We start from the raw sequence: 25,854 nt of genomic DNA, 5'->3' as shown, positions 1-25,854 counted from the left end.
AGGGCGATGAATTCCATAATATTGACAAAAGTCATTAAATTCTTTCGGAGTGAATTTGCCTTCTTTATTGGACCTTAATGCTTTTAATTCATAGCCACTTTCTTTTTCTACAAGTCCTTTGAAATTTTCAAAAGCAACAAAAGTTTTTGATTTTTCTTCAAAAAAATATACCTAAGTCTTTCTATTAAAATCATCAATAAAGAGCAAGAAGTATTTACTTTTACCAAATGCAGGTGGATCGATTGGACCGCACATATCGGTGTGTACAAGCTAGAATGGCTTGGTTACTCTTGGTGTGGCCTCTTTAGGAAAACTCCTCCTTGTGTGTTTTCCAAGAAGATAAGCTTCACACAACTGATTGGGATGGCTGATTGACGGAATCCCATTAATCATGTTTTTGTCTCCCATTGATTTGAGTGCTTCAAATTTTAAGTGTCCAAATCGCATATGCCAACACCATGAGTCATCTTGCACATTAGCCTTCAAACACTTTGCATCAATAGTCTTAAGATTCAGAGGGAACCACCTATTCTTTGCCATAGTAACTTTAGAAATTAAGTTGTTACATGAATCTCTAAGCCACAGATGCATATTTTTCATATGCATATCATATCCTTTTTCAAGAAGTCGACCCAAACTCAAAATATTTCTTTTCAGTTTTGGCACATAATAAACTTCCTTAATCAATTTATGGCCACCATCTTTACAGGATATCAAAATTGTACCTATCCCTTCAATTTAGACTTTTGAGGTATCTTCAAAAGACTATTTACCTTTCACCGCCTTTTTTATCTCCACAAATTTCTCTTTGTGTCCACACATATGATTTCTTACTCCATTATCAAGATACCATGAGCTGCAATTACCTGTATCTTCTACTTTAAGTGTCATACCATCAATTTGGAGCGCGAGGCTAGCAGAGGGTTGTCGCCGCTTGATAAAGGTAGAAGCGGGGGCCTAACAGTGTTGTCTCATCTTTGTGTTTGTTGTTGTCAACAGGGTTAGCTTTTTCTTCAATATTACTACGACATTCCCAATAGTAATGTCCAAATTTATGATAATTATAGCACTCAATTTTAGATTTTTCATATCTCATTTCGTAGGTAACTCGATAAGCTCCACATCCTCTACCTCCTCATTGTACATGACCATGACCTATGAATGATTGGTGGTTTTTATCTTCATTGTTTAATTTGTTAATATAGATTCTTCCTCTTCCATGGCCACCACGACTTCCACGGCCTCGCCATTATCCATTTCCTCTATAATATTTTACACCTTCTAAATCTTTGAAGGATGCCTGAGTTTTATGAAGTTGCTATAGTGACTCCTTTTTTCTTCTTTGTAGGCTTGTAGAGAACCTTCTAGTTGCTCTACCATCAGAGTCTAAGTCCTTAGACTCCTCAATAGCACACACCACATAATCAAATTTAGGTGTTAAAGAGTGAAGCATCTTTTCTACCACACATACATAATCTACTTCCTTCCCATACCTTCTTAGTTGATTCACAACGACCATAAATCTTGAATAGAAAGCTGAAATGAATTCGGATTTTTTTCAGTTTTAAAACTTCAAAATAATCCATAAGATTTTAAAGTTTTATATTCTTAACTTTATCAACTCCTTGGAGAGAATCTTGTAAAATCTCCCGAGCATTTTTTGAGGTGGTTGCATCAGCCACCTTCTCAAACATGCCATCATCCAAACACTGGTGGATGAGATTGAGGGTCGATCTTTCTTCCTTGTCTTTAACAAGATTTCCTTTTTATTTTGGGAAAAAATTTCCTCATTAGCGGGTTTTGTACACCCTTTGTCAACAATGTCCCAAACATCTTGAGAGCCAAAAATGACTTTCATTCGTAGACATTATTTTCATATTTTGTTTTGTGAGATGGGGGTACTAAAAGGACAGTGGACTATTATTTGCCAAGGCTCTTATATCAGGTTGTTGGGAAAATGATAATCTCACCCAGGATAATATCCATGCTAAATAGCAATAACAAGAGAGTAACAACGACACTAAATATTATAACAGGGTAAATATGATAAAATAATACTGATGACAACTTAGTGGTGTCAAAAGATGACTACTCTTTTATAAGAACAACACTTTTTTATTTCGCACAACTCACTAAAATATTACTCCCATAATATTTTCTCACAAACTCAGAAATAGTTTTAAATTACTCTCCATTTATAGAGTTATTAAACCTCTTGATTACATCATTAGTGACATGAATGTGGCAACCAGTTTCTACAAGTTAGGTTGTCAACTTCTACCAAAATTTGATTAACAATTTGAACAAATATGAAAACCCATTTCTACAAAATTTGGCTACCAACTTTTACCAAATTTTGACCACTAATTTCAGGAAATATTGCTACCATTACGACGAACATTTGATTTCCACAGTTACATCATCTTGATATGTAATTTTAAGCTTATTAGTGGCACAACTTCTGAGGTGATCGGGTGAGTTTTTAAGTTTTAAAAGTTTGACCACTTTCAACATTTGGGGTTGGCGAGGTTGAATTCAAGTTTTAATGATTTCACTAGGTTTGGATGTTTGGCCCCATTCCCGAGGCGTTTAATGTTGATTTGGATCCTTGGTGGATTTCTAGCTTTTCTTAAGCTTATAGTTGACCAGGATTAACATTTGGTCAAGATGATTACAGAATGATGATTTGATCATTCCAGTAGGTTTGTAATGTGTTTTATGATTGATTTACACTATTTATTTGCGTTTGGAAGGTTCTGAATTATTTTTGAGGGTCTGTTCTAAAAAGTTGGATGTGTTTAAGATTGTTAATATTTTGTACAGTGGTCTTGTGTTCGTGATAGGAACACCTCATTCTCGAAGAGGCCGGTTGGTTGGTCTTCACATTCAAGAAAAGAAAGCATAGTGAGTTGGGTCCTATTGTGCATCATGTTCGTGTGAATAGGTCTGTGTTCGTGAGGGCATAATTCGGCCTTTCCATTGAATTAGGGAGGGCCTCCTTCCCCATCATTCCGGCCTATTATTGTTCACATTTGCATTGGGATATCGCGCTTGCGCGGAGCACTTAGAACTTGGAAAAATTTAGTTTTATTTTCAAATATAGACTTTGTGTTTTAGTTTTGGAAGATTTTGAACTTAGTTTGGGAGATATTTGAAGCCACTTGGAGATTTCTTCACGGGGGTAAGATTCTAACTCTTTACTTAGTATTTTTCTATTAGTTTGTCGATGATTTAATTGTTTTATTGCATATGGGTAATGAAATTTGAGCATTTTTTCCTAGGTTATGAAATTGTAAAATGGTGATTTAAAGAGTTGATTCAAAGAAAAATTCCAGGTTTGACATTGGATCTTGGGGTTGACTTTTTTATCTAATTTAACCCGGACTATTATATTATAATATGATTAGCAATATACTCGTACTCTCATGTGGATCATGATTTTGATAGATTGGGAGAAATCTAAGGCCTTATATAAAGGAAAAAGTGGTGGTGTGAGGGTTCGTGGTGTTTTTTGCTCATACTTCAAGGTAGGTTATGCTTATTGTTCTCAAACTAAGCTGGAGTTATAACTTATCATATAAAGCATGTTATGGGTTTAAAATATTTTTGGGTTGGATTATTGAAAAATATAATTGTTGTTGGGGAATCTGAAATTGGGATTTAGCTTATAAATGGTTCATGATTTGAAATTATATTGTTGTTGAATTTTACTCAATTTCACGCATCTTATTGCACACAAAAGGTTAATTTTCCAAGATGGGTATCATATTAAAAGTAATCTTCTTAAATTGGTGAAAGAATGGCTTATGGGGACAATATTGAGAACTAAATCTATAATTTGAGAAGATTTGTTATATATATATTACCTTAAAAACATGAACTTCCTAATTTAAATGACAACTGAAGGTTGCTCAGTTGGTTAAGCACCTTTACCCACGACCGGTAGGTCCTAGGTTCGAGTCACACTAGAGGGGAAATGTGGAAACATTATAAATCCTCCAAAATGGGGGAACTTTAAATATTAAATTACTATAATGCCCCTAACTAAAAATTGTGGTCTCTCATATCCTGCACAGGCGCCAACGTCCATTAATCCCCAGTTGATGCAACTTCTTGTTTTTCTATCTGTAAAACAATCAAATGTTGCTCAGTTTCCATCAAACATCCAACTTCTGCAAAAACAAAAAAAAAAGTATGCGTTGTTACATCCGCTTATTCGAAAGTACAGCCTTAGTAAATCAAGCCTTCTTCTACACTGAGTTATTTTTTCCCTTTTATGCACATATTTTTGACATTAACAATGCTCCTTCTCTAGCAAAACACAAATAAAGATTGGATTAGGCTTTGGTGAAATTGCTCGCCAACGTTAACGAGTTGTAAGTTTCCACCTAATTACTTTATACTCATGTTTATGTACTACATATATCAGTTCCCTCACCTATATTATTAACATTGAGTTAAAGAACTTCTTTGGCAGTATGGATGTAATTGAGTGTGTTTTCTTGCCTTAGCATGCTTTCAACATATCTTGGAGAATATCTCATGCTTCTTGTAGTATGAAAATGCCGTGCAACTGCCAGAGCTCTTGAAAATTATCAAATGGATGAAAATGTGAAATGCACCAGTGCTCTAGAAATGTGAAATTCCCCTATAATATACAACTCTGACATGGATATCAGTTGATGCTGGTGTTTGTAACAAATTTTAAAGTAATGAAAAATAAATTGCAATCACAAATTAAATATGAAGAAATATAATTTTATTGATAATATATGTGGGTACCAATTCACTCCGAAAGACTTTCTTTCTCTGGTTTACTTAATACTCACTGTTTTCAGTTATTATAATTTCCCTACCTGCAGAACATTTTCCGTTTAGAACTGCTTCAGGTGATTGTCTCTGGCTACCGTCTGCTCGGTAAGCTTCAGTCTACAAGTTTAAAGAACACCTTTATAAGGCATTTTTTTGAAGGGGGAGACTTGGAGTAACTGATAAAGTTGCTGCCATGTGACCAGAAGGTTACGGGTTCAAGCCTTGGAAACAACCTATGACAGAAATACAAGGTAAGGCTGCGTACAATAGACCCTTGTGGTCGGGCCCTTCCCCGAACCCTGCGCATAGCGGGAGCTTTAGTGCACCGAGCTGCCCTTTACAAGGCAGTTCTTGTATAAAAGATGGTGCGGTTTCCTTTGATGGTGGAATGATGAGAGGGAATGGCTTTGTATCTGCATCGATCTGTTGGATCGAGCATGTACTTTATTTTTCCTACTTCTCTATCCTTTATTTGTTTCTCACAAAGATGAGTAGATTTTGCATGACATCCAAATGATTAAAGTATGTCTTTATTTTTCTTCAGTGAACCATACATTCTATGTCCAATAATGATCAGTTGGAACCTTCCCCTATAATATACAACTCTGACATGTATATCAGTTGATGCTGGTGTTTGTAACAAATTTTAAAGTGACGAAAAATAAATTGTAATTACAAATTAAATATGAAGAAATATAATTTTATTGATAATATATGTGGATACAAATTTATTTATTTTCTTGATTCTTGTATCAGAATTGTTTCTCCATGATTCGAGGGTCATTAGTAGCATTTTCTAATGTAGGATGATTTAGACTTGATATCCATTGTGATTCAAGGGCCGTTCATTGCGTATTTCTCAAACTAGCTATGATGATTTGAACTTGATCTCTATGAAAGAAATTGTGGATCTTCTTGAAGTATTTTATTATCAAAAAGAGTTTGACATATTTTGATCTCTTTATGAATATTCATAAATTTGTGAAATTTTTGAGATGTCTTTTTAAGAGAATATAATAACCTTTATATAGGCATGAATTAAGATTTAGTATAGAGTAACTTTCAATAAACCCTAACTGAAATAGCACTCGACTTGTAGAGTTTTACAAACTTTTGATGTCTATAGCTAGTTTGCTTCTTCTGAGGCATGTACATGTAATTACCTAAACGAAAGGCTCTACATTTATTTATGCTGGAGAATTCCGTTTTTTGAAACATATTTTTGCGAAGAAACACAAGGTAGTATACTGTACAAAATCAACACCTAGAACCGTCCCAGGAAATGAATGATGAAAGTGTATCTTTTCACCTATTTTGTCTCAGTTTTGATGGGTAGAGTTACTTAATTGTCTTTATTTGGGTTAATTATTAATTTGCTGGGGAATTGAAGAAAGAAAGAGCAATGCATGACATGACGTGGAATCCTTTGAAAGATCTAGATTCCAAGAAGAGTGATTATTTAAACTGCTACAACGAATGTGGCTTTGATAAGGTGTCTTGCTGGGAATAGATAAAACCAAATTTCTTTGTGGTTGGATATCAAAAAAGTCATATGAGAAGCGTTTGATGACCTTGATCTCTTTAGAAATCCAACTGTTTGAGGAAAACAACTTGTTTTTTTCTCCGACTCTATGGTAAGTAAATCCCGGCATCTGCAAGTACTTCTGTCTTTCAAACAATCAGACTCTAACTGATGTGTTTGTAGGGAACCATCTATTAGTAATATATGAGGTGTATCTGATCCAATTCTTAGTGCGTTTCCATCACAGTTCCTTATGGTCATAATTTTTCTACCATGACAACATATTTGAGAGTCTTGAGATAAACACTCAGAGGAACACGTTTCAACAACTTTATCATCCATTATCACTCTTTCAGAATTAGAGTTCTCTGATGTATCACTTATACGTTCAATCTTGGAATGTGGTTTACCATGCGAACAATTAAAAATTCTATAAGAAATCCTTTTTATTCTGTAATAGTTTTGGGGGAACCAGCCGGGCACAAAATTGATTCTGATCTCCACATTGAAACATAGTGTTTGTTAAAGTGCATTCTCAATGGGTTTCCACAATTTCTTAGCCTTTGACATGTCTTTGGGTCAATAGAACTCCAACTCAGAAATTGCCAAACCTTTCTTAAGGCAAATTGATGACAACTAACCTCTTTTCAAAGAATTTTAAAGGGAATTGGATTTGCACATTTCAGTAGCTCTACGCCATATAGAAGCCAGAGTTCCTTTACCAGGATGTAAGACCCCGGAAGTTGGAAAGCCAAACAAATGATAGTGTTGCAGAAAAGTGTTACATCTCGCACTTTTGCGCATTTGGAAAAAAACAATTTACTTGCAAGGAAAGAGGTTATGAGTTATTTTATTTAATACCGGTGTAATGTTCAAGAAAACATTGAGGTGGAAATACGGAGGAGGGCCGAGGGAAAAATTTATGTGGAATTCTTTTTGGGAAATTAGTTTGGGAATTACAAAAGTGAAATACATAAGTTTGGGCTACAAAGGAATAATGATAAGAAAATTGAGGCCCAAAATAAGAAATGGCCCAAATTTTGGAAATTAAGTTCATTAATTAGGAAGACCCATTACCCTTTTACTATCTATTTATATATATTTCTAGTTTGCTAGAAACTTCAAGAAGTAGAAAAGTCTAAAAGATGACTTAGTAGTCATCTTGTTTTCTATTTCTAGAATTCTCAAGAAACTTGGAGAAAAGAGGGGAGAAAAAAAAAATAAGAGAGGAAAATTGGCATAGCTAGGAATTTTATCCCTTGAAATCTTGTTTCAAAATTAATTCTTCTAATATTCCAAGCAAGTTGAAGGCCCTAATCAACATAGAGAGATTGTTGGAACAAGAAGGCTATTCATTTTTGCAAGGCACAATTCTAGCAAGTTGAAGAACTAAGTGGAAAAGGTAAGGTTTCAATCTTCTCTATTTTTTATGGATGGTTGGTATATGTTGTAGAGTGAAGAAATGGATGAAGTATATGAAAATATGTATGTGGGTGTTGGCCGTGTATGTGATATTGTGTGGAAAGAATAGATTAATTTTATGTAGTATGTGGTTGTTGTTGCAAGGTATAGGAATGGATGGAAAATTCATGAAAATATGCATATAGTTGTTGTGGCCGAATATGGGGGTGGTTTGGCAAGTTATGGTGAATTGATTCTATTTAGTATTTTAGTTTTTGTGATGGATTCTATGTTGCTAAGAAAAGATTAAGGATCCTTATAAAGTTATAGTAGTTGGAGACTTGTTTTAGAAGTTTGTAAATTTAATATGATGTTCTTGCATATATGGAAGCTAATATTGTTAGTATGATGTGGTTAGTGTGTAAATTATTGGGTTGTGGTAATTGAATTTGAAAGAAGGGATTAGATTGTTATTGTTCTTATTGGAATTGCAAGGTCTTGGAGAAAGTAGTATATTGATTTGGTATGATTGTTGGTAAATTGGCCGAGTTAGATCCTCGGGGATGGTGTATTTACAAGGGAAGTGCTGTCGAAATTTTGGTAGACAAAATGTTAGTTTAGAATGAGGTTCTTGGATACCTATAGCTAATGTTGGCATTCATTAATCTTGTTATAGATTTTGGGAAAGCCAAGAGTTAAGTGGGATTGACTAAGGAAGCGGACAAGGTATGTAAAGCTAATCGTTCCTTCTTTTGGCATGTCTTTGGCATAAGTATGTAAGGCTTACCCTTTCCTTTTAAGGCATGATTCCGATGTCATGGTTTCATAAGTGCTTCCATATTTTCTTTGTTTCCAAAAGTTAGGTGTCAACGGTCCCAAGGAAATGACTACTTTTCCTATAATCCGTCAATGTTTTTCCAAAATGTCTATGATTTTCCAAAACAAAGGTTTACAATATTACAAGCTTTTATGACAATGACGATGGATATGTTTTACAACGACATTGACGATGTCGAGGATGAGAATATGTCTAAGATGACTAAGATAAAAGCGGCTTTATGTATGTAAGGTTTACCCTTCTTTCTCTTGGCATATTTTGACATAAATATATAGAGCTACTCTTTCTTTTTGGCATGATTTTTATGAAACAAGTATATGGCATTTTATACAATTTCAAGAAAGTCTTATTCGCAGAGCCACTAGGATGGCCGATTTTCTTGAGTTTCCAAAGGATATTTTCTCGTGCTTAGATACGTGTATATGCTTCCAAAAGCTTTATTTTGATATAATCCATGGTAATTTTTGAAAGGTACTTGACATGACTCTTATCTTGATTTTGAATCATAGCTCATTCCGATTTTTCTACGAGTCTTGAAAATTGGTCCTATGTGGATATGTATACGATTTGGCGTCTTATGAGATTGTGACCTTATTCTACGTTCTCTTAATATTATCTTTCGTTGATAGTCTCATCCTATAATAATTGTTCCTTCAAGGTGAGACAAAGCGACCGTGATTAATTCATAATATAATCGGAGGTTACCGACCTTCCGTCACTCCGATAGATACATGACTTTCGTTGAGCTCTCCTGCATGCTGTCTATATGTATATGTATATGTATATGTATATGTGGGATATGGGGAGGTGTATATATGGCGCTATAGACGTATTCCCACCTGATCAGTTGGAGTAATTTTCATCCTGGACGCGGGATGCCCGGACGCGGGACATATGTGGGCACGCCGACGTTGTTCGGTGATATGACTTCTATTTTCTATGAATATGAAAAAGAAATGTTTTTTTATGATAAGACAAGCATGCATGGCATCTGGCCTAAAAGGGCACTCATATGTACAGGTTACTCTCTTAACTCACTATATGTCCATGATTCTACGATATGGTTATTCATACCTTATGTTCTTTATTATGATGATTTTTATGCCTTACGTACTCGGTACATTACTCGTACTGACGTCCCTTCTTGTGGATGCTGCGTTTCATGCCACGCAGGTAGGCAGGCGGACGAGTTTGGTCCTTAGGAGCTCCACTAGCAGTACACCAAGAGCGCTCTAGTTGTTTCGGAGCTTCATTTTATCGGTACTAGTTCGTGTATATATTTGGGCACGGCAGAAACCGGCCCTCCTTGTGGTCATATGTATCTTGTTTAGAGGCTCGTAGACAGATATGTAAAGCTAGATGTTTTGCAACTTTGCTAGTCGTTGTGTAATATGTTAGCAAAGTCTGTTGACATATGGTTATAATTATGCTATTAACAATGGTATCTCTCATTCGGCCCACTCAGTAGTAAGAATAGGATACGTATAGTAGGTGCTCAGAATAACACTTTCGGGTACCCGTCGCGGCCCTGGTTGGGTCGTGACAAAAAGTTTCAAAAAATAGGAACTAGTGCAAACCCTACGAGCCTACCTACAGTGCTTAGGAAGTCCTATGAGCTGAAGGAGACCAATCGTAGGTTGCCTGGATCGAGTTGGAAATTTCGCTAAGCTTAGGCTCAACCTACGAAGTGGTCCTACGGAGACTCATGGAGGTTGGGGAATTTTTGAGTTTCATAAATTTTCCTACGACCAAGTAGGATAGTCTGTAGCTAGTAGAACGGATTATAGGAGTGACTCGTAGGTTGAGGTTTAAAAACTCAAATTTTCAAGATTGGAGAGTTTCCAGGATGAACAGGTCATACAACCTGTAGGATGATTGACGACCCATAGACCAGAGTCGTAAGTTGGGTCCTGAGTGGTTGGATTTTTGTTATACCCCATATTTTTGAGCATTGGAATATTTTATGCTAATCGAGATAAGTTTAAGGATAAGATCATTTTGAGATATGAGTTAAAGATTTTAATCCCTGATTTTAATTAAGTGTATGAATTGCTTACAAATTTTAATTGATATAGAATATTAGTGGGAATTAGGGATTAATTAACCATGATTAGATTATTAAATGGATTAGTGATTAAACTAATACTAATTAAAGCATGAGTGGGCTAAGTGGACTCCACTATAGCATGGCCAAATCTGATTGACCCATGGCATGAGTGAGGCACGTGTAACTTCAAGGTTTCATGTATAAGAGCTTAGTTGATGACTAATTAGTTAGTCATTCACTTCATTCTTCTTCAACATAACATAGAGGTAAAGAGAGAGAGTCTAAGGCATAACCTCACGGCCATGGCTGAGCAAAGTAAAGACCCCAAATTCTGATCCCTATATAAATTCTCTAAGGTATTTTTCAATCAATTGGAGGTGATTAACAACGTGAAGTAGTTATTGAGGCAGCAAGAAGAATTATCACATCAATTCACAAGTTTCAGCCAACTTAAGGAGCCAATTTGTTAAGGTAAAATCTAATTCTTTTCTACATATTTTAGAAGTGGTTTGGACTTGTTATAATTTGGTAGATGTGAATTGGATATAAGAAACTATGCATGTTGATGCTGAGGTATAGTTTGAGTCATGTAGGAGGGGGGGGGGCTGTTTTGAGTGTGTTGTTGTTCTTGTTGATTTGAGAAATTAAGAGTTAAGACTTGCATTGTGTTGATGGTAATTATTAGGCTGCCTTAATCCAAAAATGATGAAGTTAATTATAATTAATGTTGATGTTATTTTTGTGGCTGATATATAATGAGAATGGAAAAATATGATATTTCAAGTTGGAATTATAATTGTTTTAAAGGCTGGTTATAATGTGTTGTTGTTGTGTTGAATTGAAGGATTAAGTATAGTTACAAATATACATTGAATGCTTGTAATTGTTGGGCTGTTATAAATTATTTCGATAAAAAATGGTGTTTAACATCTCCTAAAAACATTGTATATGACGTTCCAATTCTCGATGAAAATGATACAACTTCTGTATTTTGGGCATAACCTTTCATAGGTTGGTTCAAATTAGGTGATTCAAATTTCTGAATAACCCCAACATCATTAACTACAACTTTTGTGGACCATATTTTATGTTTTATAGGTTAAATAGGTCAAATAAATTAATTATTATAAGATAGGGTCCTGTGATGGAATAGAGTATTTATAGAAGAAAAATCATATCTCACTGTAAGTTATTCCAAATCAGTTAATTCTTGACTGATAGGAAACTAGATTTCTAGATAAACAATTCATGTGAGACACCAAATCCTAATGAAGAAGTTATCTTGTTCAAACGCAGCTCTGAAAAAAAATATTCCGTTAAAAGAAAGTTCATCTCACCAACCATGGAAAGATCTAGATACATTTGACATCACTCATGACATCAGTAGTCCTCTATTTGACATCACTCATGACATCACAATCTTCCATTAATTTTTAGATTTTTCTTTATAATTATTTTAATTATTGTTAGGTCTCTCTTTCAAACCTATAAATACCCACCTTAATTCATCATTTTATTCATCAAACTTTCTCAAGCAACTCTTCTGTCTATACACTTTTTTTACTCATTCTCAAAATATAGTTTTAGTTCTTAGTAGAGTAGAAATACTATTTTGGTGACTGATATACTCTGAATAGCACACAAAATGCTTCGTCAAGGAAAGGATCATGCCGATCATTTGAGGGTTGTCTTAAAAAAGCTCAAGGATCGTCAATTGTTTGTTAAGTTTAGCAAGTGTGAGTTTTGGTTGAGGTCAGTCACTTTTCTTGGCAATATTGTTTCCGATGTAGGTATTATGGTTGATCCTAAGAAGACCGAAGCGGTTAATAATTGTCCTAGACCTTTTTCTCCTTCTGATATTTGAAGTTTTTGGGGCTTAGTCGATTATTATAATGGTTTGTGGAAATATTTTCTTCGATTGCATTGACCTTGAGTACTTTGACTCAAAAGAAGGTGAAATTCCAATGATACAAAGTATGTGAGAAAAACTTTCAAGAGTTGAAAGATAGGCTTACTTCCACTCCGGTATTGACTCTACTAGAAGGATCCGATGGTTTTATTGTTTAATGTAATGCTTTAAAGGTTGGTCTTGGTTGTGTTTTTATGCAAATGATAAGGTAATAGCCTACACTTTTAGGCAACTTAAGGTGAATGAAAGGAGCTATTGAAACCATGACTTGGAGTTAGTGATGGTTGTATTTGCCTTGAAAATTTGGAGACACTATGTCTATGGGGTACATGTTGATGTATTCATCGATCATAAGAGTTTTCAACCAAAAGGATTTGAATCTTCACCAAAGGAGGTGGCTTGAACTGTTAAAGGATTATGATATGTGCGTGTTGTACTATCTGGGTAAAGAAAATGTGGTTGTGGATACATTTATTAGGTTGTACATGAATAGTGTTTACCATGTTGTGGATGAAAAAAAAGAGTTAGTTTGTGATGTTTATAGAGTAGCTCGTTTAGGTGTTCACTTGGTTGATTTGAAGGATGGTGGTGTTGTTGTGCAAAATAGTTCTGAATTGTCTCTTGTGAAAGATGTCAAGTCAAAACAAGATAGTGATCCGACCTTGGTTGAGTTGAAGAAAGCGATTGTCGAAACAATCATTGAGGCTTTCTCCCAAGGGGGAGATAGGGTGCTTAGATATCAAGGTCGTTTGTGTGTTCCCGATGTTGATAGTTTGAGGAAAATGATATTATCTGAAGCCCATAGTTCACAATATTCTATTCATCTAGGTTCCATAAATATGTATAAAGATTTGAGTGAAGTGTATTAGTGGAAGGGTATGGAAAAGGACATTACGAAGTTTGTGTCTAAATATCCTAATTGTTAAAAAGTGAAAGTTGAGCATAAAAAACTGGGAGGTTTAGCTCAAGATATTGAGATTCCTACTTGGAAGTGGGAATATCTGAATATGGACTTCATTACAGAGTTGCCTCACACCTGTAGGCAACATGATTTTATTTTGGCGCATTTTCTTTTGATTAAGACTTCTTATTCAGCGAAGGATTATACTAGACTTTATATTCAAGAGTTGGTTAAACTCCATGGTATCCCGTTATCTATCATTTCATACTAAGGTACTCAATTAACATCTCAGTTTAGAGGTCTTTTGAAAAGTTTTTTAATACTTAAGTTAAGCTTAGCACAACTTTTCACCCTCAAACGGATGGTCAGTCTAAGCGTACTATTCAAAAATTGGAGCATATGTTGAGATCTTGTTTCATTGACTTTAAAGGTAACTAGGATAATCATTTTCCATTGATCGAGTTTGCCTATAATAATAGTTACCATTCTAGAATTCAAATGGCTCTATTTGAGGTATTATATGGTAAGAGATATAGGTCTCCTATTACTTGATTTGAAGTTCATGAGGTTGACTTGATAGGACCTGATTTAGTGCTTGAGGCTATGGAAAAAGTTAGACTCGTTAGAGAAAGATTGAAGACCTCTCAAAGTCGACAAAAATCCTATTCGAATGTGAGGAGAAGGTACTACAGTTTGAATTAAATGATTGGGTTTAGTTAAAAATCTCTCCCATGAAGGGTGTGATGTGTTTTGGCAAGTAAGGGAAGCATATTCCCCCATATGAATACCTATATTAGATTTTAAGGCGAATTGTCAAGGTGGCATGTCATTTAGAGTTGCTTTCGGAGTTGGCATGGGTGCATCTAGTGTTTCATGTATCGTTGTTGAAGAAGTTATATGGGTGATCGTAGATCTGTTGTACCTTTGGACATCCTTGGTGTGAAAAATAGTTTGTCTTATGGGGAAGTTTCCGTTAAGATCCTAGACCGACAAGTTAGAAGGTTAAGAAGTAAGGAAGTTACATCCGTAAAGGTGTTGTGGAGGAAGCAAGAGGTTGAGGATGCTACAGGAAAGCTAAAGCCGATATGATGAAACATTATCATTATCTCTTTCCTTCCATTTCTAGTTGAGGTATTGACTTTCTTTGATTCACTCCTTCAAATTCATGCTTTCCAATTCATTCTCATGTTCTCATATGCATCCATGTTCATGAAATGAGTTTTAACTTCATGTTTTAGCTTAGGATTAAATGTTCCATGTTTTTATACATTTTGATGTGTTATAGAATTCATTTTGGGTTTCTATGTATCTTTTACTTCTTTATTAATGCTAGCTTGAGTTCTATTTGAAGACGAATATTCCCAAGGAAAAGATATTAGAAGACCTCGAAAGTCGAAAAGCCAAACACATGATAGTGTTGCCAAAATATTTCAAAAAATAGGAACTGGTACAGACCCTAAGAGCCTACCTATGGTCTGTAGTAAATACTATGAGGAGTATGAGGCCAATCATAGGTGGCCTGGATCAAGTTGGAAATCTTTGTAAATGTAGGATTGATGTACGAAGTGGTCCTACAGATCGTATAAAGTCCTACGACCTATAGGAAAGGGTCGTAGAAGGGTTCTGAAAGTTGGGGAATTTTTGAGTTTCAAAACCTTTCCTATGAACAAATAGGACGGTCCATAGGTAGTTTAATGGATAATAGGAGTGACTCGTAGGTTGAAGTTCAGAAACTCAAATTCTCAAGATTGGAGAGTTACCAGGATTTACGGGTCCTACAACCCATAGGATGATTGACGACCCGGAGACCAGGGTCGTATGTTGGGTGCTGCGTAGTTGGATTTTTGTCTAAATATTGAAGGGATTAAAGACCCATTTCGATGACCCATCAACAGACCTACGACCCATAGGTCCTTGCCCGTATGTCATTCCGTCCAGATTTAATAAAGTATGTTTTGGTCATTTCCCATTATTTTAGCCATGTACTTGGACGTTTTTGGGGTATTATGCTAAGCCTATAACTACCTAGAACCCTCACATTTTCACCATTCCCTCTTATTTCTCTCAAAATCACTCTAAGGCATTAAGGGTTCTCTCCCAAAAGATTCTTCTTCTTCATCAAGCTAGGGTTCTAAAGTTTAAGATTCATCTTCGAATTTCAAGTTGATTTTCATCGAGGTATGTAGGAATTCATCCATGGATCCTTTCCATCCATGTAGTCCCAAGAATTTCTCTCTTCTTTTACCAATTCCAATTCTCTCAATTCTAGGGTTTTGAAAAAATTGCATATGGATCAACTTAATTATGCTCTTATATATTGATAATAGTCTATTCATGAATGATTTTAATTGAATTTCATGTTTTGAAGGTATTTTGCAATGACCCATGCAATATGCTATTAAATTCAAGTATGAATTATGGATTTACGATCATAAAGGTTAAGTATTCTTAAGTAGGATTTATGAAAGCTATGTATTATGATTGAAGTATGATTTCATGTAATAAGCCATGAATTGTGAAAGGTTTTTTCATTGTATGCAAGTTATGATAAATGGGATGCGTAGAAGGAGAGGTATCCACAGTTCAAGTTATGATCATGGTTTTCAAGGAGATATTCTTATTTTATATTTTCATAGTTTTGGATTGGTTCATTTACCTTCCATAATGACTATTTATTATGTATTCCGTTGGGATTAACTTAGCAATGAGCGACCTTTATAGTGGGGATCCACGAGGGAACCATAATAGCAAACATTAGTTCCAACACATGTCACTGTAGGTTTTCCTTTATAGCTTAGCTAGTGGATCCACATATAACTTATGTTATTTTATGTTTATGAAACAAAATCTACATTGGAAAGTAGACTTTCTCTTCTCGGTGTGGAAATTACATCAAATTCAATGTTAGAGCTCACTTAGTCACATATCAGTTAAGGTTAATATACCACATATGTATATGCTATGATCATAAGGTTATGATTATATTTTATGATGCATTGACCACATAATTATGATTCTCAAATATTTTCAAGTTATATCACCCATGTTTTTATTATATTGGTTCCACATCACATGTTCATCTTGACTATGTCCGATTATCATTGTTCATGCATGCTTCTCACAAACTTAGTATACTTCATGTGCTAACGTATACTTTTGCCTACATTATATCATAAAATAGGGTCGAACGGTCTTCACACACACTCCACTCATGGTTGGATTTTAATACTATTCTTTTATTATTGGTGAATCCTTAAGATTTGAGGATAAGGCATTTATCTGTCATTGCTCTTTATAAAGTTTACTTCTATATTTTGGGTTAGCTCGGAGCTTGTATTATGCGCCCATCTAGATAGTAGAGTCATGTTAGATGTTATAAAGTCTATGATGTCTTCTCTCAAATGGAGCTTGAATTTATTTCGTCTTTATTAAAGGCATCTATGTTTAGACTTTTATTCTATTTTTTGATGATTCTTATTATTTCATAATTAACCTATGTATGATCATAAATGATATGTCAAGAGGTTTAGTTGGGATCCATCGGGATTCCAATCATCATGTCACACCTAGGGCGTATCTTGGTCGTGATAATCCTGTATTCTCCTTTTGCAAGATTCAATGCTTTCACAAGCGCAACTTGTAAGGTGATTCAAACTCACACTTGCTGATGATGTATTACAAAGATGGCCATCAAGAACTTATTTGTATACTTTTCTCAAGAACAAATTTCATCTTTGGCATCGACTGAAGAACCCATTGACCTTAATTGTAGAAGCGAAATAGTCAACCATGTTGTTGATTTTTTTGACATCCTTAATTGTTTTTCAGTCTCAGAGAGTACTTTGAGTGCATGTTGAAGTTTCTAAGCTACAACAATGTGTTTGCTGAATAGAATGTGTTTGACTTCACAAGCACTTCTCTGACAATTTCCAGCAAGAATGTCCATTATTAGATTTGTCAATCGTGATAGTAATTGCATGGGATCTTTTATTGATCTCATTAACTCTCTAGATCTTTCATTGTATTTGAAGTGTCAGATGACAATCCCAGATGAAGCAAATCTAATAATTCATTATCAGAGACAACTCTAATACACTACACATTACCAAAGAGCTAGTATATATATATATATAAACATAATTATTGTGATCATGTATACATATTCATTCTCATGGATACACAGTATTGTTACTACAAAAATATAATGACCCTCTAGATTATTTCCTCTATTTCTCAATAATTTCAGTGTTTAGAGATTTTCTATAGCAATCCCAAGCTATTTATGAATTGTAGGGATTGAAAGATCGGTCACCTTGTCGTTCGTTTAGTTTTTATGCAAGTTTTTTTATTTTTTAGAGTTTCTATAGTTCAAATGATTAACTTTGGTGAAAACTTCAGGAAGATCACCTCAAAATGCAATTATGAGGGTTCTATTAGCTCTGGAATATTGAGTTAGGTCTAGTAGTACTTTTGTTTGGGTCCCAAGGTTTCTGAATTGATTTTTAGCAACCTTATGGCTTATGGCCATAGCAGAGCTTGAGTATGGGAACCACTGTTTATAGAGATGGGCTCCTTCAGAAGTTTTGACATATTTGTTGAGTTTAGAATATCGAATTTAGTGGGGTAACATAGTTTTTCGCGTGCACGGGGTTCTAAACGAATTCCGAGCACCTATTATAGATTTTGGGACTTATTGAATTAGCTGGTATTTCACTTATTGGTGCAACATTATTTTTCTTCAGGTTTGTAGTCACAGGCCTTGAGCTGTATTACAAAAGTCAAGGATGTTAACTCTTTGCATTCGCATGCTCGGATCTGCGTTTGCAAAGACAAGGGGCCCCGATGCTTCTCATTCGCAGATAAGCTCCAACGTTTGCAATAATGGACCAAGGGTTAGTTGGGTTATGTTTAATTTTCTATAAGGGGATTATGGGGTCCGATTAGGTTATCTTTTTACTATAGTTGCGTATCTTGTTTTCAGTTTGATAGTTGGTTATATGATTGGCTTAGAGTTTCCTCTATATCGGTGCTTTCTTATTTTATTAGATTAGATTGACCCTTTTAGGTTGTTATGATAAGTAGTGGTGATTACCACTTGTCTATCTTTGTTAAGTTGAATTCCGTAATTGGATCTTTATGTTAATAGGTTTTTGGGCCAGCGCCTTCAAGTATGTTCCTTTGATTCTGTTACTTTTTTCCTTTATCCTATTCCCTTGCCTCTATTTACTTTTACTGCATCTAATCTCATTTGATTGCATGTAGTATAAGATTCTTATTTACTTTTTATTTATACTTGTATTATTTTTGGAGCTTAGTCGGCCTATACCTATTGAGTACAATTTACTTGGTAGTCATACTACACTTTTGCTTCTTGTAGATCTTAGATGAGTTTCCGCGTTGACGCGTGCTTCATGCGGGATAGTTATGGATTTGAGACTCAGGGTGAGCTTTTGGCATGCTGAGCTATCCTTATCCTTCTATTTTTGGCTGGATTAGTCTTTACATTGTATTCGAAGAATAGCCTTTATATTAATATTTACTTTGTACTCCTATGTTAAGTTAGTGAATCGAATAAAGACAGATACCAGGTCTTGGGGATGTATGTTATGTATATTTAGATTCTATATATGTCATATATTTTTTTATATTTTGTTCCTTGGTTTTTATATATTTTCTTCTGCATGACAACCCATTGCTTCTCGTTCTAAGCTATGGGATAGACTTACCTATTGGTGGGATGTTAGTAGGTTCCATCATGACATGAGATTTTGGGTGAAGAAAAATTGGTTTCAGAGCTCAAGATTACTGATATCATTGGTATGATAAAAAATTCCTAGTTGGGTCCTATGGATAGGTGCAGACACGTCTGTATCCTATCTTAGGGAGTCCTATAGAAGAAAGGCTATAGGTCATTCTTAGAAAATTCCATCCTTTATTCCTTATCATGAGCTTTTGCTTCAATCAACCACTAAATATTTCTTTGAATGTACTCTTTCATAGATGGATAACATGAGGAATTCGATGAACGCGTATGGGGAATCACACATACCACTAGGATCTCAGTGCGTGGTCAGTCTAGAGAGCCTCTACTTGGTTCAAACCTTGAGGTTGGGGATATAGAGCGGCATCCAGAACGTCTGGTGCCATCTTAGTCTCAAACAAGACTAGTAGCTACCTTGACTCCTCAGGATTCATTATTGGGGACTCTGAGTCTCTTTGAGGGTATGTCACAAATAAGTGTGATTTAAGGTACATCAAGGGGTTCTCAGCTCAGAATTGAGTCTGTGGGTCTCCAGCAGGGAGCCTTGTCAATTTCTGAGAAAGTAATTGGGTTTTTCGAGTGGGCTGGGCATACTCCCATATTGTTTCCCATCAAACAGGATTTGACTCAAGGGTTTATTGAAGGATTGACTTTACCCCTCTGCCTAGCATCGAAGCATTTGGTAGTGATCAAGTCTACTTTTTCCCAGCTGGTTAGTTATGTGAGGGCTATAGAGAGTACATGTATAGAGAAATATAAAGGTAGTGGTAAGAGGCATCAGACACGCGGCGGTAGCACCTCATATTCCAAGTGGTTCTGAGGTAGGTTGTGATGCCCATGATGGAAAGAATTTATGTTTGGATTATCAAGGTTTGCATTATGGACATTCAGGTCTTAGAATTCATTTTATTGTTGTTAGGCTTCCTAAACAGTTTGCATTTGATAAGTCATGGTACAAGTATGGATAGTTTGGACGCTATGCCATAGATTGTCAGAGGGGCCATCTTTTTAGGCAGCATAGTAAGTAGGTTCAGGCCTTTAAGGCCCAATACATACATCTAGGGGTGGTCACCAATGTATTTGAGATTGTCCTCAACCTAATCAAGATGGCTTGTCACGTTATTCAAGTCAGGCCTTAACCCAAGTTATTTCTACGATATGGGGAGATTGGTCAGGGCCTAGAGAGTGCCCTATGCATGAATTGGTTATCCAAACATTGATAGCATGTGTTACTCCCCGTACTAGGGTTGTCGGAGCATGTCATAATTATAGAGAGATTGGTCAATGGTCTAGAGAGTGACCCTGATATGGAACCATTGTGCAGTTGGCTTAGTCAGGCTATTCCCTTTGGTTTTGAAACCTCCCATTAGAGATGGTGACCTGAGTATTGCAAGTGGTAGCTCGAATGTTCATTTTAGGGCCAAACATAATTTGTTCTATACTTCTACAAGCAGGCTGAGAAACAATGTTATGACCCAAACTAGGGACAAGCCGCGACGCGACAATTGAGATGAGAGGGACCCCAACCATAAGAAATATTAGCATACATCATATACATAAGGTAAAGAAACATGGAAATGTAAGAAGAATTAATCACCAAAAGGGAATGGGACTAAGGGAAATCAAGTCAATAGCTATCCAAACCGAACTATATTATATGCTATCTAAACATGCCTCTAGTCTAATCTTTGATGGGGGCTTATGAAAATCTCCTAGCCGACCCTAACAATAGAAGAAATTCATGTAACAATAATAATAAAAGTCATGTCCTCGATAGAATGAGGACTCACCAACTCTTTGAGATTCTATAGCAACTCTAGCCATAAAAAGGATGATTGAAAACGTTATCTGTCCCTACATTATGAGATAATGTAGGAAAAATATGCGTTAGTACATTTGAATATACTAAGTATGTGAGGTACGCACACATAATTAATAGGAATGTGAACAATATGTCATTAGATGCATGATCTATCATAATGAACATGAATAGAGCTTAAAAACATTTGAAAACATATGAAACTCATGGTCAATGCATATCATAAAACTTTATAATGAATTCATAACTTGACATTTAACTTGTGTGGGATAAGAACTTTAACCGACATAGAAGACCATGCAATCTATTACATGGAATCTAATGATCCCCACATAGAGAAGGGGGAGGCTACCTTTCCAAGGTATACTCTACCATGTTACTCAACTCAACTGTTCTATATATGGAACCACTAGCTAGGCCATGAAGGCAATCCTACGTGGGCAACATAGTTTGGGACTTTAGGTTGCTACTAGGATTTTCTTGGGTAACTAACTATATTATTAGACTGAACCCCACCTAGAAGTCCTCTCGATGCTTACTCAATATCCCAATGGAAACTCATTATAACATGATCATAACATAATAGGAAAAAGTAGTAACTGCCTATCAATCCAGCTTTAAACATATTAGAAATAGCTCATTAACTTAGTTATTCATAAGAATCTATAACTTTGGTGAGAATTTTCTTATGATCTTAAACATGATTGGGTGAGAATTGGACTTATTACACTATAATAACTTCTTTGATCTTAATTTTAATCATCATACAATCATAATCTCAACTTTAAATCATGAAAACTTTACTTGAAGATGATTGAACTCGTAATCTATTCATGAAAATCATCTTTAACATTATAATCATAACTTGGAAATAGTTTTACGCATAGGCATTCACAATTCAAGTTAAAATCATGCCCTTCACATGAAAACATGCTTATAATGATCATTGATAACATCTAAAAATAAAATTAAATCAGGACAATGCAATTCATCAGAATTAGGGTTCATAGTTTAATTGAAATTAAAAGAAACTTTGAGAAAACTTTGGGACTTCATGGGTGAAAGGAACCCACGAATTAATTCCCACATACCTTGAGTGATATCACCTAGAATTGAGGAAGAAACCTTAAAGAAATCTGAAACCCTAGCTTATAGATTAAAGGAGAAACCATGATAGACTTTGTTCTTGTCTTAGAGAATTTTAGGAGAATGAATTGAATAGGAGGGAAATTTGAAGAATTGAATATATATATATGCTTTGAACTTGGCCATAAAAGTGTCTAGGTTCATTGAATCAAACTTTGAAAAAGACAAAATTACCCCTTATTATACTTAGGATTTTGGACCTACAGGACCCCTTCTACGGGTTATAAAAGTATTGACGAGTTGTCAAAATGACTCGTCTTGTAGGTCTGGGAAAAGGCCTAATTTTTCAAGTCTCTGAAGTTTACAAATGGGTCATGTCTACGACTCATTTTAGGTGTATGAGTTGTAACATGGAATCATCCTGCAAGTTCCAAATCTTGCAATTATATAGGTCTCTAAAGTTTTGTTATGAGTTTTTCCTATGACTCGTAATATCTTCTACAAACCGTCCTATTAAGTCGTAGACTTGACCTTGAGGGACTTTTGAAACTTAGTCTCTAAGGTCTTCCTACTTGTCATGTCCACAATTAGTCTAAGTGATTACGGGTTGTAAGCATGAGTCATAAGACCTTCCTTTGAGTTTGGTCATGATCAACTACAAAGGGTCACTCCATGAATCATTCCTACTAGTCATAGGACTATCTACGAGTCATAGAGTGGCTCATAAGGCTAGAGCCATTCAAAATTTTGAGGATCTCTTTTGGGTTCTAACTCTCAGACTTTCAAGGTTTTACAATATCTCCCCCTTAAGAATATTCATCGTCGAATGAGATTAACTTATCATAGGGAGGACACGGAAAGATGACTAATAACCCAACATGAGTGTGATGATACCTTAAAATGCATAGAACATGAATACTTCAACTTAACATAAAAGCATGGCATTAAAAATCAACTTTCATGAACATGCATGCATATAAATGACATAGGAGGAACTGAATACGTAAGAGTTCAATTAGCTTGAATAAGAAACACTTATTACATAAGGATTGAGTAGAGAGAAAGAGGTACGGGTATTGTTTTAGCATATCCGCCTCCGCCTCCGAAGTAGCACTTTCTACTTGTTGATTCCTCCGTAATACTTTGATGGACACAACTTCTTTGTTCCTTAACTCCTTAACTTGCCGGTCTAATATTTGCACCAAAACTTCTTCATAAGTCAAATCCTCTGCAACACTTACATTTGTCAATGGCACTATGGAGTTTGGATCACCCACAAACTTTCTCAACATAGATACATGAAATACCGGGTGAACCATAGCTAACTCAAGTGGCAAATCTAACTCATAAGCCACCTTACCAACACGTCCTAATATCTTATAAGGCCCAACGTAATTAGGACTCAATTTCCCTTTCTTGCGAAAATGCATTACACCCTTCATGGGTGAAATCTTCAAATAGACTTAATAATTAACCTCAAATTCAAGGTATCTTTTCCTAACATAGGAATAGGACCTTTGGTGACTTTGATCCGTCTTCAACCTCTCCCTTGTGAGTCTTACCTTCTTCATAGAATCTATTACCAAATTTAGACCAACCAAGGACATCTCGCTAACTTTAAACCATCCCACCGGGGACCTATATCTTCTTCCATACAATGCTTCAAAAGGAGAGATTTGGATGCTAGAGTGATAACTATTATTATAGGCAAACTCAATCTATGGAAAATGTTCATCCCAACTTCCTTTAGAATCAATAACACACGCCCTCAATATATCTTCTAAAGTTTGGATCGTTCTTCTAGCTTGACTATCGATTTAAGGATGCAAAGTGATACTTAACTTAACCTTTGTACCGAAACGTTTTTGAAATGACTTCCTCAAGGAGTACTAAAAAAGGTGCTAATGGAAGTGGGACTCCTGCAGATAATAAGAAGCTTAAAAAATGAAGCCCATATTTTTGAAATCCCACTATAGTAATGCCAATAAAAATTGAAAATGAGAGACCCAAAGTAATGAGAAAATGACTTGTAATTGTGAAGCTATAAGGTATCATACCCTAGGGATTACAAAATAACGAAAAAGTAAAAGTGATCGAGATGCAAGGGGAAAACTTTTGTTTAATATTTCCAGAAAGACCACTTATTTGTTTGTTTACCAGGTTTAGCACGAAATCATAAATAAGCTCTACCAAGGATTGCCAAGCATTTGGTACTGAATTTCCTCCTCCCTTTTTAGTAACAAAATAAACCAAAAGTAGGACCAAATTGAGAGTTAGTAGCCTAAACAAATATGGATTTGTGAATGAGAAATATAAGTTTCCTATTTTCACCGGAAGTTCCTTCGTTTTGTTTCAGTAGAAGCTCGATTGCCGCCTTTAAGCCTAGAGAGCAAGAAGCTCTTCGTGGCAAAAGTCTTGCACGTCTTTGTACTAAGAGCGAATATGCATCATGTTGTGCTGTGAAGTGAATTATGTACCTTGATCCGATATGATGCATAAGGGAACACCATGCATTTTTACCAACTCACGAACATACAATTTAGCATAGTCTTCGGCAACATAGGAAGTCTTAACTAGTAGAAAATATGCCGACTTAGTCATCCGATCTACCACAACCCAAATAGAATCATATTGCTTCTTAGTATGAGGCAAACCTAATACAATGTCCATATTCACATCTTTCCACTTCCAAGTAGGAAATTCAATGTCTTGGGCTAGGCCCCACAGCCTTTGATGCTCAACTTTAACTTGTTGGCAATTTGGGCACTTAGATATAAATTCGGCTATGTCCCACTGCATGCCATATCAACTCTCTTAATCCATCCACATTAGGTACACACAAATGACCATGGTTACATAGCACACCATCTAGCCCTTGAGAGAAAGCCTCAATGGCTTTTTTGGCAATCGACTTCTTCAACTTAACTAACACCGGATCATGGTCTTGCTTAGACTTAACATCCGCTACAAGAGACAATTTGGAAAAATTATGCACAAGAACACTTCCATTATTAGAATCAACTAAACGCACCCTTAAACGTGCCAATATATGGACATCTTTTATCAACTCTTTCTTATCTTTATCAACATGTGCAACATGTCACGACCCAATCAGGGCCGCGATGGGTACCCGAAAGTTTTATTCCGAGCACCTACTATATATATCCTATTCTTACTACTGAGTGGGCCGAATGAGAGATACCATTGCTAATAGCATAATTATAACCATGCGTCAACAGACTTTGCTAACATATTACACAGCGACGAACAAAGTTGCAAAACATCTAGCTGTACATATCTTTCTATGAGCCTCTAAACAAGATACATATGACCACAAGGAGGGTCGGTTTCTGCCATGCCCAAATATATACACAAAACTAGTACCGATAAAATGAAGCTCCGAAACAACTGGAGCGCTCTTGGTGTACTACTAGTGGAGCTCCTAAGGACCGAACTCGTCCGCCTGCCTACCTGCGTGGCATGAAATGCAGTGTCCACAAGAAGGGACGTCAGTACGAGCAATGTACCAAGTATGTAAGGCATAAAAATCAGCATAAAAGAGAACATAGGGTATGAATAACCATATCATAGAATCATAGAGCATATAATGAGATAAGAGGGTAACCTGTACATATGTGTGCCTTTTAGGCCGGATGACATGCATGCTTGTCTTATCTTTAAAAACATTTATTTTTCATATGCATAGAAAATAAAAGTCATATCACCGAACAACGTCGGCGTGCCCACATATGTCCCGC

The 25,854-nt window shown here is 35.7% G+C and overlaps 1 long non-coding RNA gene and 1 pseudogene across 1 annotated transcript; one reads left to right on the top strand and one right to left on the bottom strand.

Moving 5' to 3' along the window:
- Positions 1-4,089: 4,089 nt before the first annotated feature.
- Positions 4,090-25,854, bottom strand: part of LOC129892888 (protein STICHEL-like 2) — a 50,927-nt pseudogene continuing 29,162 nt past the window's right edge.
- LOC129893451 (uncharacterized) lies at positions 7,601-9,905 on the top strand. Its single transcript, XR_008767450.1, has 3 exons — positions 7,601-7,736; positions 8,412-8,461; positions 9,747-9,905. It is a non-coding gene; the product is annotated as an uncharacterized LOC129893451 (long non-coding RNA).

Source organism: Solanum dulcamara, chromosome 6 (assembly GCF_947179165.1).
Source record: "Solanum dulcamara chromosome 6, daSolDulc1.2, whole genome shotgun sequence".
Classification (NCBI taxonomy): Eukaryota; Viridiplantae; Streptophyta; class Magnoliopsida; order Solanales; family Solanaceae; genus Solanum; species Solanum dulcamara.
Note: the sequence above shows the minus strand (reverse complement) of the source record. Positions and strands in the feature narration are given on the sequence as shown.